This window comes from Mirounga angustirostris, unplaced genomic scaffold (genome assembly GCF_029215605.1).
Source record: "Mirounga angustirostris isolate CCGP_5_RB_7025 unplaced genomic scaffold, mMirAng1.0.hap1 SCAF_2, whole genome shotgun sequence".
NCBI lineage: Eukaryota > Metazoa > Chordata > Mammalia > Carnivora > Phocidae > Mirounga > Mirounga angustirostris.
In genome coordinates, this window is record NW_026991710.1 from 169,983,764 (window position 1) to 169,998,910 (window position 15,147).

The window sequence follows — 15,147 nt, forward strand, 5'->3', positions numbered from 1 at the left end:
TTAACTGGCAAGGGATAATTCCTGACCAATCTCTCTTTAAAGTGAAAAATCTTCGTAAAAGATAATAATTTGCTCCAGCAGATAGGATCATATTCAGATTTTTACTGATAATAATTTGATAATAATTTGCTCAAGCAGATAGGATCATATTCAGATTTTTACTGATAATAATTTGCTCAAGCAGATAGGATCATGTTCAGATTTTTACACCGGCAGGTTCCTTAAAACAGACAACAGTTGCATCTCCCTTCCTGCACGAATCGAGGGCAGCTAGTTTGCCTGACAGCAGGTGCCACCTCCCAAAGTCCAGATGCTAATGCACTCCAGAGTTAGAATCCAACGACTCTGGTGGTTTTAACCTGACTTCAGTTGTTGCTTATTGCCTGCTATCGGAAAGCATTTGGCATGGGCACAGGATGCTGGCAGGCCAGGCCAAGACGTCTGGAAGTGACGCATTGCTAACGCTACACACAGAGACATGCAGAACATCTGTTTAGGACTCTAGCTGAGCTTAACAGCATTTTCTTCCTCCCAAACCACAGGAATGAAGATTATGCTGGGTAGCAAAATGAAACTCCATTAAAAACAGGTGAGATATAGAACCACTCCTCAGAAAATAAACCAAATACAGTCAGGCTGTTAAAACACTCAGGTGATCGGCTGCAGCTCTACAGGAAGAAAGAGTGAATGGGGTGGAAAAGCCAGGGCTTAACTGGTCATGAGACAAAGTCGGGCCACAAGGGCACACAGGCAGAAGAGTGGGGCATTTCCCTCTCTGACCCAGCTCTGGGGTCATCGTGACTTGCAGTGGCATCGTGGAAATTATGCAGACTGTCACGGTTAGAACAGGCTTTCCATTTTGAATGGTCTTCATTCTATTTGTGTGATCTCAGTGTTCTCCACAGTAAAATGGAAACAGTAACATCCTTGAGCATCGGTGCTGAGATTAAACATGATAAATATAAAGCCAATAGCTCAGGGCTGGCACATGTTCAGTATCAATAAATGGTAGCTGATACGTAACTCAACATGTTATGAATTAAGATCATCATTGTCAATCACTCGGAGTAAAAACAGGACCCCTTGTGCCATGGCCTGAGACAAGTCACAACTCCAAATCAGAAATTGTAGTGGATTTCAGGGATTCTTGAAGGGAGTTAAGAAACTTGTGTCCAGTCCTAGCTTCTGCTTTAGGAAACTGAGCACAAGTCAAAACTTCAGTTTCATAGGAAAAAAGAAGGACAAGGACCAGCAGACCCCTGTGGGCTGCCTAACTTTCACCCACTATAAATCTGTGGAGTAACAAGCAGAGGGCTTCCACAGAAATCCATGTGGAATGATTTCCTAAAGCAGAGTAAGAAATTATTCGAACGGCCACTGCTCTACTGTAAGATTTGTCATGCTAGGGTCTGGTGTATCAGTGTGCATCCTCGAACAGAAAAGGCTAGAAGCCTCAGGGGCCCAAGAGAACTTCAGTCCCCTCGCATCACCATCAGAATTGGGTCCTGCTGGATTTTGTGAGATACCAGTATCTTGACAGCAAACTGTCACCACTAAACCTTTTCCCAGTTTGAAATATCAAAGATTGTTCTACCATGAACTTGAGAGAGGGAGAGGTCTACCCACGGACCTCACTATCTTTTGGAAGAACTGCCCATCCTACACTCCATATTCTTTTATTCTGTTTGCAAAATCATTCTCACAGGCCCTGGGCCATGCATCCACTTGGCCTTGGTCAACCAAATCCTCTCTGCTTTCATTTTACCTCTCTCCATGGCCATGTTCAAATAGCCCCCTAGGAAATTAATCCATTAGGGCCATGGTTCTTAATGTTGGCTGCACGTTAGAATCACCTGGGGAGCTTTTTAAGCAAATACCCATGCTTGGGCCCCTGTCCAAGACCTCCTGACTAACTGGGGTCTGTGTTTTTGTGATTACCGAGTGTACCACTCCTTCCTGCCAACAAATCTGGGGCCCTGTGTACTCAACTTCAGCTAGTCTTGCTTCCCTGAGAAGCTTCGGGGTGGCTTCAGATGGACTCAGAAGGAGCCCTCCTATATCCTGCAGGCAGAAAAAAATATAATTTTGAGCTAGTGGCAGCTGAGCTGTAGTTTGGGAACATCACAAGTTTTCCTGGGGTCTAACTTAGACACCGAGAGGCACCTTCTGGGTAAATGGAAACTGATGTCATTACAACTCAGTCTTATAATGATTATGTCTATTTACAAGTTAAAAATGCAAAAGTATGTGTTTGGTTTTTTTCTAATTTAGATTCAATTAGCCAACATATAGAGAACATCATTAGTTTCATATGTAGAGTTCAGTAATTCATCAGTTGCATATAACACCTGGTGTTATATGCAAAAGTATATTTTAAATTGTCATGTTTTCTTTAAGAATCCTTTTTATTATTTACACAGTCAGTACACAGTTACTGTTCCAAAATAAAAAAATATATGTAAGTACAAAGAAAAAAACCCCATAATTCCACACCAAGAGATAACCATCATTAATGTTAAGTTATATATACACAGCCTAGTCTCCCCCGCCGTATATGTATATATAAAACTATGCGCACGCATATATGTTTATACATATATATTTGTAGGAAACTACATAAGATTGATAGTAATTGATCATTTTTACCTACAAAGACATGGAATTGTCTTTTGTATATTTTTTTGCAATCTGCTTTTGTCTGTGGTATGTGTGTGTATAGAGGTATACATATTTATATATAAGAAATGATTAAGGAAAAGGGAAAGAGAGGACAATCTTTTTATTTTTGGTAGTGATTCATTTCTTTGCCATTTTACTTTTCTTGCTTCCTCTGTTATAGGAGATGCTCCCCAAGCATTTCCATGGTATCCATTGTTCTTAGGAGCTATTTATAGCTGCACCCCTACCTTCCCACCCACAGCCAGCCTTATCCTTTCTCTGCTAGGAAACAAGTGTGGCCAGCTACGTGTATCCTAGCCCCTATCCTAGGGATGTAAAGAGAGCAGGCCTGAGGAGAAATGGCACGTGGAGACAGATGAGTTCAACTCCAACCCACGGAGTGGGCAAGAGACTGCTTCTCAAAACCTGGCGCTGATTATCTGAAATCAGCTCCTCTGCCTTTTAAAGACTACACAGGTATGTTCGATATCAGAGTCTATGTCACTATTTTTGAGAATCGGGCACAGAGCCCACTCAATGTGACTGAATACCCACCAGGACAGTGAGCCCGGACTCTCCTCCAGGCAGCAATTCACATATGTCATTATAGTTAATGATTACTACCATTCTCTAATTTCACTAAACCAGTCATATCCCATTTTTTCATCTCCAAAGACCATCTTTATTATTTCCTTCATAGATCCTATGCTTTGAAACCCTTTTCACCAGCTCCCCCCCAAAAGATACATGTTGACTGTTTTATTCTGACTGTCCACATTCTTCATCATCTTAAAATATTTAAGAGCTGATTTCTGAAGTCAGTGGAACCGTCAAGTCTTCTTTCTCACTGATTCTCTAGCTATTTTTGTATTCCCTGGAATAATTCTCTAGCATCAGCCCCCAGGAGTCTACCATGATTCCACATTGCCTGCGAGTCATGGCCAACTGCTCTGCCTGCCTTTCCAGTCTTCTACGAACTAGTCCCACCAGTAACTCAGTTTCTGTAGCACTTCAGCACCAATCCAAGCTCTAGTCTGATCAATCCCTGAGCTCTCCAGGCTCACCTCAGTGCTATTACCTCTCCTTGGGAGGCCCTTCTCCCTCCTATATAAAAATGTCCTGTTTCCAAGGCACAGATCAATTTCTGATGCCTTCTTGATCTTTTTTGGTGATTACTTCACTTACAGGGAGGTCACACCTCTCTGGACAGTTTATCTTACTTATAGTTGCTACAATACAATGTGGGAGTGCCTGGCTGGCTCAGTCTGTAGAGCATGAGACTTGATCTTGGCACGTGAGTTCGAGCCCCACATTGGGCGTAGGGCTTACTTTAAAAAAGTACAATGTGGATTTTTTTTTTTTTCCAAATGTATACTTTGGAACTGTTCATTTGATTTATTTTAGACTTTTTAATCTCTGTCAGTTATGGGTCCCTAACATATAAGTCATATTTAAATGATTAGCTCATGAATAACTGGCACTGCAACCAGAGAATCACAGCAAGAAAAACAGAGGAAAAATGAAATTAAAAGCTATTTGCTTGATTATTTACTGATTGGTAGAAAAGAAGTTGACGTTATTGATTACCAATGTGTTTCATTTATTCATGCTTTCGCCCCTCCCCCCCCGGCCCCATGACTAGAAATAATTAAGGACCAGTGTTATGCTCTCTGAATGCTAGCCAAGGCTGCAGGAAATCGCAGGGCCTGGCCGATCTGCCTTATATTAGCTCTGGCAGATAATTAGATAAACACAAGGCCTGCTTTGCATTGGCAAACCCATCGCGATTGAATATGTCAGGCAGACCCTGAAGATGACAAGTGGGGATTCTGTTCTATTCTCCTCTCAGCACTGAAAGTTCCTATAGGCAGTAGAACACACACAGATACACCACCGGCCATGTATTCCTCCAACTCTTCCAATGATCAAAACCACAGAAAAACCAAAAGAGCATAAAACAGAGCCCATCTCTGGTTTCCACGCTTTTGAGTTTTTAATTTCCTCACTGTATTTTGCTTTTTGTTCATTTCAAAGATGGTGTTCAGAAGTTACTCTTTAGAGACCAGATTTTCAACACACGTACGTTACTGGGTTGGTTCAATTCTTGCTTCTTCACCCACTCCTTCTACCCTTGCCCCTTCCCAGCCTGTACAGACTATTCCAAGATCTACTCCTTTGAAAATGCCCTCTGAGCACATCCATGGAAGACAAGTGCAGAGAATAGGAGGTTTTTAGCGATTCCTCCCAGGGTTTCCCAGCTGGTCAGAGATATTTGAGCAATTAGTGACATTCTGGGACTGAATGGCAAAAACACCCACCTGGATAAAAGCTGAGGTCTGAAATACATTATTAGTAAATGAAAAACAGCTCTAGGGATGTCTTCTACTTATGAATTGTTCAAGATCCCTAACATTAGGGGAGGTCAGGCAGGTACCACAACTGAGAGCTTATGGGTGTCACTTCTCTTGACAGTGATCTTCCAGAATTGCCCCTTGGTCAAAGCACATGAGTAGTGTGCATTAGGATATGGCATCTTCCCCCACCTTTCAAAACTGAGGTCTCTCTATAGAAATGCCCTTTGCATTTTCTGAACTCAGACAAGTCGGTGTCCATAATGACCATGTTCACAAGGAGCATTTGCATATTTCATTTTTGAGCTAAATCATTTGAATTTCTAGAATCCATACCATCTTTGTTATGAAGTTCTATCCATTCCCACTGATTCTCTGTGTTAATTTTTTGTTATAGGTAAACAGTAAAATATGCTCTTGGGTTGCTGCAAACACTTTTAAGCATGGGTTCACAAAGACTATCAGAAATTGGTCTCAAAGTAATAAAATGTAATGTTTCTATCTCTGCTCCAAGGAAGATGTCTATTAAAATCCTTTTTTTTTCTATTCAGTAAATTAATTTGCTTTGATTTCTTCCCTTTCAACCACAATAGGAATACACACACATTCTAAACTAAACACTGTTCAGATTTATATAAGTTTAAGGAAATAATTTATTGGTTAAGGTCCTGATGATTACTTTCTTTACCTAAGGCAGGAGTGATATCCAAAGTCTTTAAAAATTTAAAAACCTTCCTCAATACATTAAAAATACAGCTGCCCTACGACCCAGCAATTGCACTACTAGGTATTTACCCCAAAGATACAGATGTAATGAAAAGAAGGGACACATGCACCCCAATGTTCATAGCAGCAATGTCCACAATAGCCAAACTGTGGAAGGAACTGAGATGTCCTGTTGTTCAACAGATGAATGGATAAAGAAGATGTGGTTCATATATACAATGGAATATTACTCAGCCATCAGAAAGGATGAATACCCACCATTTGAATCGACATGGATGGAACTGGAGGGGATTATGCTAAATGAAGTAAGTCAAGCAGAGAAAGACAATTATCATATGGTTTCATTCATATGTGGAACATAAGGAATAGCTCAGAGGACCACAGGGGAAGGGAGGGAAAACTGAATGGGAAGAAATCAGAAAGGGAGACAAACCATGAGAGACTCTGGACTCCGGGAAACAAACTGAGGGTTTCAGAGCAGAGGAGGCTTGGGGGTGGGGGTAACCGGGTGATGGGTATTAAGGAGGGCACGTGTTGTGATGAGCACTGGGTGTTATATGCAACTAATGAATCATTGAACATTACATCAGAAACTAATGATGTACTATATTCTGGCTAACTGAACGTGATAAAAAAATAAAAATGTAAAAACCTTCTACAATGTAAGTGCCGGCCTTGACATAGAGTCGTGTGGCTTCCTGCTGTGTCCAGAGTTGTCCCTTTTGTTGCTGTAGCGAGGTCTGGGTAGGAAATGGATGGGGATGGTGAGATTCAGGAGGGTGGTTATTTAATGACTATTTACCAATTGCTAAGAAAACACTTAGCAATTGATAGACATAGTTTATCAGTCCCACCTTAAAAAAAAAAATTGCTTAAAGAGAAATTGTGAAGAACCCTTGACTTGTACCATTTTTTTTTTTTAAAGATTTTATTTATTTTGACAGAGAGCGAGTGAGCACAAGCGGGGAAAGCTGGAGAGGGAGAAGCAGACTCCCCACTGAACAGGGAGCCCAATGCAGGGCTCCATCCCAGAACTCTGGGGTCATGTCCTGAGCCGAAGGCAGACGCTTAACCAACTGAACCACCCAGGCATCCCAACTTGTACATTTTTTTAAGCTTCATTGGTCCCTATGCTAGTCATACATGTACCTACCATTATAGACTGAGCTACTTGCACACAGAGTCTATATCTGTGTTTTCCACCTATTCCCAGTCCCTATAACAGTAAATGGAATATAGTAGGTACTTGGTAAGTATTTGTTGAATACTTTTACAAGTTTTTGTTGAATACATCAGGGTCCATAAATTCCCTATGGTCTGTACGAATTCCTAGGATATTGCGGCTTTTCAGTGAAGGGATTGAAATGGAAAGCTAGAGGCCTGATTTGAAGATTCATTTCCTAGGCGAGAATGTTATGGTTTTACCTTTGTTCCATATCTAAAAGTTGTCCCCCTTCATGCTGTTTAATAATCATCCAAATGGTTAATTTTAGGTACAAATGAATTAAAATTTCTCCTCAAAACTGGCTAGAAAACAAGTATCTGAAAGCACAGACATGTCTGTGATATTATTTTCATATTTTATATGCATATATATTAACCATAAATTATTGAAAATTACCTGTGAAATCTACATACATACATATACATACATACATACATATATATGTATATATATATGTAAGCTACATTTCAGATATAAAATTATAACAATTTCATGTTTTTATCTAGGAATGAAACCTAGAAATCCTCTTGCCCAACCTGCTGTTTTTAATAGATACAGACGAAAGGCACCAAATCCGGAGAGATAGGCTCAAGGTCACGTGTTAGTTAACAAAACAACTGAATGAAGACACAGGACTCCTGCTTCCTGATTCTGAGCCCTTTTCACTACCCCGTGATCTCTTTCTCAATGATCATGGCAATTTTCCACTCCACTGAACACTCACACTGTCTTCTGCCAAACACATGTACGCAAAGCCAGGTCTTTTCTTACTGTAATACTGACACTTCGCTGGAGAAAGGGGATGGTCAGGGTGATGAGGATGTCTGCTGCTGATGTTAATATCTTCATTTTAGGTACCACCTTTCTCCATGATCTTGAAGACACACATGCATGTGTAATTTAAGAAGAAAAGGTAGGATCAACACAAAGAGGTTTCCTCTCTATTAATTCACTTAGTTAGTACACCCCAGAAGGCACTGAATTCTCTACTCCGTTTTAAATCACTTCCTTGATTGGGTTCTTGCCATTTCTTTTATAGTTGGACCACTCTATGATCTCAAGCATTAAATCTTCCTCTAGTCTAGACTAATATTTCTTACCCAGGGTTGTGTACTGTTGAATCCTGATTAGATATACTGCAAATGTAGAATCTGGCTTCACACAACTAATGAAATGGAAAGAGTTTGTTTTATAGGCCAGAAAGCCTAATTTTTGGAAACTTCCAAAAAGGATTTTGGATATCCATAGTTACAACCAAACCTATGAAGCATTCTTTTTTAATATGGAAAAATATGGCAAAATTGCTAATTTTGAGGTGTGGAAATGTAGAATAGGGGAAGTACCAGACGTGTAAAAAAAACAAAAAAAATTCAGAATGGCTGGCAACAGATGGGTAATTCTGGAATCTGTATATACAGTCTCATAGTGTGTATGCTGGATTTTTTTTCCAGAGAAAAAGAATTTTTGAATTTGTGTTGGAAAAATTAGGACTTGCTTTATACAAATTGATTTTCTGATGAGGTGGTCAGAACATGTGTATTTTATAACATGAAGGAAACCTATATAATCCTCCAGTTGGTATTGTGAGGACTGACTTTCTTACCTGGGGCTCCCTCTGCAGCCTTCCCCTTGAGTGATTTTGAATTAGTGGTGAGAATCATAGAATTTTAGAACTGGTTTAGACCTCATTAATCACCTGTCTCCTCCTCAGGACCAAATCCCACCTGCAAAGGAAGACTGGAAGATCAAGAACCCTTTGTTCAGCTACTTAGAAAGTTCTGAAAAAAGATACTCAATCTCTGGTTTAACACAAAGTTTAAGAGTCATGATTCCAGGGCCCCTGGGTGGCTCAGTCGGCGGAGCACCCGACTCTTGATTTCAGCTCAGGTCATGATCTCAGGGTCCTGGGATGGAGCGCTGCAATAGGCTCCACGCTCAGCAGGGAGTCTGCTTGAGATTCTCCCTCTCCTTCTCCCTCTGCCCCTCCCCTAGCTCACATGTTCTGTATCTCTCGCTCTCAAATAAATCTTAAAAAAAAATCATTATGATTCCTAAACTCTATTTTCCAACATCTATTAATTAGAACTGGCTGGTATAAAGAACACAATTTGTATTTCATAGATTTTAATGACAAGTCCATTTTATTTCATTAGATATACTATATTCATCAGATATAATAGGAAATGTTTTAAGAAAATATCTAAAGTGTCACAGTGTCAATATTTAGCAGAACAAGGAAAACACAGTTTTTCTGCCACAGGAATCCTTCACTAGAATACACACACATGATAATTATTTACACAAATGGAGCACTTTCTGTGGGTGCTAAATGCCTTACAGGGATTAGCTCATCTCGTCCTCAAAAAGAACCCTTTCTAATAGGCACTATTAGAACTTTTACTTAATATATATTTTTAAAGATTTTATTTGAGAGAGAGCGAATGAGCACACCAGCCGGGGGAGAGGGAAAAGCATGCTCCTCACTTAGCATGGAGCCCAATACAAGGCTCAATCTCCCAACCCCACGAGCATAACCTGAGCCAAAATTGGACACCTAATCAACTGAGCCACCCAGGTGCCTCGACACTATTAGAACTTTTATAGAGGAGTAAATTTAGGCTCAGAGAAATTAAACTTGCTCATAGGACTGTAATTATAATTCAAACTCAAGCAGTCTGACCCCAGAGCCCTGATTCTTCAACTTGCTCTTCATCTATGGGATAAATGTTCAAATCTTGTAGGCTTGGTTCATTCATTTCTTTCAATCCAAGGTTCAGGCCCATTTCCAATCTTTGAAAAAGAGACTAACCACTTTCAACTCAGAATCACAGAGAACCTTTGAAGGCTATTCAACCATTGCTCTGAATGCCAGATCTACCATCCCGGGCTGGCCCCCATAAGCTCAGCTTCTGTACCTTCTGACAATCAGTCCCAGGTCAGTGCTGATGCCTTCCTTGTTCTTCTTGGGTATGGCATCTACAAAAATTTCTATTTACTTTGTTACGGTGTGCGTTCCCACCAACTCTCTGGTTCTGTGGCTGATATTTCACTTCCTTAAGAAATGTTTGTAAGTTTTCTAATGGGCTGTCTTGTTCACACTGTCATGGGGATCTGTTTACTTTTCTTGGGTTTTTCTTTTTTTTTTCCAATCTAAGTAATATGATCTGGAGGTAATGTATCCTGCTCTCCAGCTGCCCAAATTTAATTTTAAAGTCCTTCCTATTTACAGTGGAGGTGTTTTATTTCAATTCTGCTCATAAAATGAACAAAGTTAACAAGATGTGCCTGAGATAAACAATCTTTCAGAGATCGTGTTTCTGCAGCATGTGCAGTACTTTGTCCAATTTCACCAAAAGAATGGAAGCATAGTATAAAAGCACACATTGAAGTATGTGGGCAGGGCGTGGAATAGGAAAAGGAGGATGGAAGAGAGAGACAGGCACAATAACTGCCTTTCAATTAGTTGAGAGAGAAATTCTTCCCTAGGTTCCTCAGTCTTGACTATGTATATGCAGCACACATGTCTATGAGGAAGTAAAGAGAAGGTGGTGACAGAAGAAAAATGCCCTAGATGGGGAAAGGCATCTTAACTGTTTTAGAGCCAGTTAATAAGAAGGGCCATAGATTTTTAATGACTTACGAAACACACATCCATCACAGACCAATGGATGAAAGCCAATCCTTACTTGGAAGGAGGATTATGCTAGAAAAACGATCAGATGTCTTTATCTTTTTATTAACAAGGCTAAAAGTAGAGAAGTCTATAATGGATGGATAACACAGGGGAGAGATTTTATGGTAATTTATTGAATATCGTTTATTCTTTATCCTCTTTATGCTCCATCCCACTCAGGACACAACACAAAAATGACAGTTCTAGCCTTGAAGAATTAAAAAACTGCTTTCACTAAAACACATGAGTATTGAGATATCTCTGCTTTATTTTCTTTTTTAATTAAGCACAATGGAAACTTTAGTCATGAGCCACTCCACTCTGTCTCATTAAAGCTTGTTATTCACAGGCTTTCTTATTGGGTCCCATAATGGGAAAGTGTTTACTGGGGCATGGGGGAGAGATTGTTGCTAAGCTGCTAATGACACCATATGTGTCCAAATCTACATTCTTATTACTCCTATGGGTCTGCAATATTATATCCACTTCTGCTATGCAATATACATGAAGGCAACTCTGAATTAATCAACTGTTATACAGAAAGGCAGCTGTTGGGTATTTCTAGGAAAAATCTTTGTGTAAAAAGGAGAACATACTATGTACTGTAAGTGGGATGGAAATGGGTTTTTAATATTAAAACTACTTGGGAGAATTATCAAGCAGTACTACACTTCATGACAACTGAAGAATGCACTGTGCTGGCATGTTAACCTGCTGGTGCCATTTTCCTTTTGTTATATAGAGTTTATGCTATAACGAAGCAATTGTGCAGTGCAGCTGGTTCTGAAGTATGAACTTATCCAACACAAAGTTTGGGAATGAGTCAAGTAGGTATTCTGGACTCTTTTGTCTGGGGAAAGGAAAGACTGGGTTTTGTTTTGGTAAAGGGAAACCCACCCTTTGTATACAAAAAGTAGGCATTCTATAAACCACTCGCAAAGAGTTGTTTTAGATGCACTGAGCTAACCCAGAATGAAAATTCTGCCATGCCCTGGGAAAGACAGGGAAGGGACCCAGGTAATTACTGTAATGGATAACAATGAAGCTCAGACTGGTCCAAGAGAAAATGCTTACCAAGGCAGCCTTTACTTTGATGTGATTACAGGCTCACCTTTTCAGGTTTTTCCTTTAGGTCATTTTAGTAGATCATTCAATAAGACAATGTAGTTAGATTATTAGATGTAGTTTGGGGATGTTTATTTGAACCTGCTATTGTATAGATGTCTTTACCCTTGATTTTGTTTCCAAACTGTCTATTCAAACTTTTCTTATCAATATACCCATCAGAAATGAAACTAAACCAGCATTCAACTGCTATTTTGGTTTCTGAACTGTCAATGTTGAACTGACCTATCTCACATCTTGACAAGAAGGACGGATTAGCTATCAGGTAGCTCAGTCTTAGATTTCCTCTCTCTTTCAGACCCCTGTGGCATTTCTCTGGCTTCAGTCTCATTACACATCTAGGTACTAATCTCCTCTGAAGCAGACTGATTTAATCTTCTCAAGCCACAGCCCTTAGTTTTCTATCTGCTAGAACAGAGGGAGAGGGAACAGGCTTCTCTTATTCATCGGGTTCGAGCTAAACACCCCACAAATTTCACCCTTCTGTTCCCATCAGTGCGGCATGCACCTGTTACTGACCTCTGGCTGCGATCCTCAGAGCACAGAAGTCGCTAGGGCCAGCAAGTAGAAAGGCACTGGTCAGAAAACCACCCGATGCTGGTGGCTAAGCTTAGAAAAGTTTCTTGACAATCATACCACAGAATTATCTTTCTGGAAGAGAAATGTGCTACCACAAAAGCACTGGATGTTTAGTTTAGCTTGTAATTTGGATCCTTGGACTGTTTTTGGCAAAGATTGCCTGATCTTACTCTCACCAGTCTTGGGGCATTTATTTTCTGGTGGAGAGCATTTAGGTGTGGCCATCTCAGATAGCATAGCACTAAGGTTCTGTGCGCCAGTCACACCTGACCAAGCAACACTCGCACCCAAATATTAAAGCGATCATTCAGAGCTGGCAGCTCCATCTCTAGGAGAAACGCAGCCCTCAGGGACAACCAAGGAAATCCAGGTACTCTGTTGGAAGCTAAATAAAATCTAAGAATTGTAGGTCATCCAAGAGTCAAGCAGTGCCATTGTTCTCCAAGAGATGTCGGGAACTGAGGAATTGCTTTAGGGTCATGTTCGGCATGAAAGGAAAAATTTAGAATGAAGGAGATTCCCCAACTGTAATATGACCTAGATCCTTCACAAAGCTCCTGCTCCACAAAGCTGTTGCCCAGTGCTATTTTAATCAAACCCGGCCTTCATTGCTGAAACAGCTAGTTTTACCAAGAGCACTCTGGCAGACTACCAACCAGTGACACATGTGGTGATGTTGGCATCATTTAATTAGACTGCTTTCATTGCTTCCTGCAGAGATGGTAGCCACTCTGTCTAAAAAGGCAGAATATGTTCTGGTGTTGGGCTCTTATAAACACACCCTTTGCCTACTGATGTAAAAATAGATCTTATTCACCTCTATGATTTCAGATGCTTCACTCTTTTTCCCTTGATGGCTGCGATGACTAAGCTTTTCAAGTCTCTGATCATATCTGACTGACATCTCAATATGCATAAAATGGAGGCTAAAAGACACTAGAAAACCATGCTTCAGTAGACAAGAGAGGAATGAATAGAGGGGAAAGTCTCACACAGCATTTTAAACTCATGCAGGGATTTCACAGAGATCTTAGCTCCAGTGCCAAACATATTCCAAGCTTCCTTGTCTCCCTATAGATTTTATTTCCACTACAGGAAAACAGAAACTGAAAACCCCCTAAATTACACACGTGTGACTAAAACCATTAATGGCCAATGTCCACAGAGAGGGTCATTCAGTAAATGAATGAACAGCTTCAAGCAACCGCCTGGATTATGGCCCTGCCCTGCTCTAGGGAAAGAACGAAGCTTTGGAACTTCACAAGTACGTACGCATCTGTGGTGATTAAATCTATGGGTCAACCTGACTGTGCCATCAGCTGCCCAAGTATTGGGTTGAAAATCATGCTGTGAGAGTGTTTTCAGATGAGGCCAACATTTAAATTGGCAGACTGAGAAAAGCAGACTGCCCTCGATGATGTGGGTGGGCCTCTTCCAAGCATAGTTTAAGGCATAACCATCCCCTGAGTAAGAGAATTCTTCTGCCTGTCTTTGAAGTGAGACATTTGCCTCTAAAGATTTTGGACTTGCTGGCTTTTATAATCACATGAGAAATTTCCTTATAATTTATATATAATTATATATATAATTTAATAAGGTACATATATAAAGGTATGTGTATGTGTATATATATGTGTGTGTATATATATGTATGTGTATATATATACATATTAAGGTATGTATGTGTATATATATGTGTGTGTGTGTGTATATATATATATATATACACACACACACACACACATATATATATATATATATATGTATATATATATATATATAATATATAATATAAAACACACACACACCCCTTAATACAGTTCTCAGATTGGAGACTTGAGGTCTAGGCTGACCAGTACACTTTCAGGACTGGTAATTCCTTTCAGCCCTAAAGAGAACTCTTACTCAAATGACAAATGCCTATGTACCACAATACAAGCGTGAATAAATAATATGCGCATGTTTGACCATTCTTTCTTCCCTTAAGGGCTAACCATTGTCTGTCTGCTTCCAGCAGTGCCTCTAAGACTAAGTTTTAGCCACAGATTTCCCCCAGGTGCAAGTCTCATCGATGGTTGATAGAGAGGGTTATTACTATGATCATCTAAAATTCAGCCAGTAGCCAAAGATTTATATTGTCAGTGGTTCTTTAGAAGACAGCCGAGATTCACAGTCCTAACTGTATCAAAATATATGGCTCTGTGTTAAAAAAAAAAAAAAATAGACCTCAAAGGTCTATTTCAGAAAATATGGTGGTAGTCAAGGGTGGTCAAAAATACATTTCCTTAAACTTCTTGCTACTGAGTTTTAAGTTTCCTTACATTTTGGAAGAGAGAAGGCATTCGGAGGAAGGCCAATGGTTGGAGTACTAGAGAGGGTGAATCTGACATGTGTGGGGCCTTCAGTACTTGGATTGAGAAAACAAAGGCACTATGGGCATCAATAAGTGGTCATTTCAAAGTATCAATCATTTTAACTAATGTTTTAAGCATCTGGATTTATTGTGAAAACAACAGCATGTTTGAATATCCTTGCTCTGAAGGCTACCCAAACATACTGATGCAGAAAAGTAAATCCAACTTAGACATTCCCTTCATACTGTCATTTTCCCAAATAAAAAGTGACACATATTCCTGAAAAGATGACAAACTGTTGAGCTATATTATTTTTTGCTGGCTATTTTCCAGGAAGGCTACTTAGTTCTAGAGAATAAGTGTGCCCTGAATCTCCTGTTTCTTAAGGATCTAAGCAAAATCAATACACCTTAGCTCATCTGAGTAGGCAAGTGAAGAAGGGATTAAGTATTTACT

At 39.9% G+C, this 15,147-nt stretch overlaps 1 protein-coding gene across 2 annotated transcripts in view; it reads right to left on the minus strand.

Annotated features, from left to right (window-relative positions):
- UNC5D (unc-5 netrin receptor D) overlaps positions 1–15,147 on the minus strand; it is a 541,726-nt gene that overhangs the window by 81,873 nt on the left and 444,706 nt on the right. The window lies entirely within an intron of this gene.